Below are 630 nucleotides of genomic sequence, written 5' to 3'. Positions count from 1 at the left end.
ATGTGTGTGGGCCCCGTATGCCACAGTGAACAGCTTTGTGGGGTTGGTCCTCTCCTTCCACCTTTGATGTGGCTTCCAGGGAGCAGCACTGGTATTCCAGATGCTTCACTTCCAGTTGAGGCGGGGACCTCAACTGAGGCCCCTGGGCTGCAGAGCCAGCTCCCCAAGCCCTAAGAATCCACTGAGTTTTCTACATAAATGATCAAGTTTTCCAGATGTTGTCTGGTCCTTTCTTTTTTTAAGATTTCTAGTTTACTTATGTGAGTACACTCGCTATCTTCAGACATACCAGGAGAGGGCATCAGATCTCATTACAGATGGTTGTGAGCCACCAGGTAGTTGTCGGGATTTGAACTCAGGACCTTCAGAAGAGCAGTCGGTGCTCTTAACCGATGAGCCATCTCTCCAGCTCTGTCGATTCCTTTTTAAATTCTATATCAGATTTATTTCCTTATGCATTTGGGGAAAACATATGCACCCCACTGCACAAGTGTGGAGGTAGGAGGATGGCACTAGGAATTCAGTTCCTTCTTCCCACCACGTGTGTTCTAGGGATCAAACTTGAGTCCTCAACCTCAACCTTGGTAGCTTTACCCAGTGAGCCATCTCACTGCCATCAAATGCAGATTT

This window comes from Mastomys coucha, unplaced genomic scaffold (assembly GCF_008632895.1).
Source record: "Mastomys coucha isolate ucsf_1 unplaced genomic scaffold, UCSF_Mcou_1 pScaffold16, whole genome shotgun sequence".
Lineage (NCBI taxonomy): Eukaryota > Metazoa > Chordata > Mammalia > Rodentia > Muridae > Mastomys > Mastomys coucha.
This window is presented reverse-complemented; position numbering follows the sequence as displayed.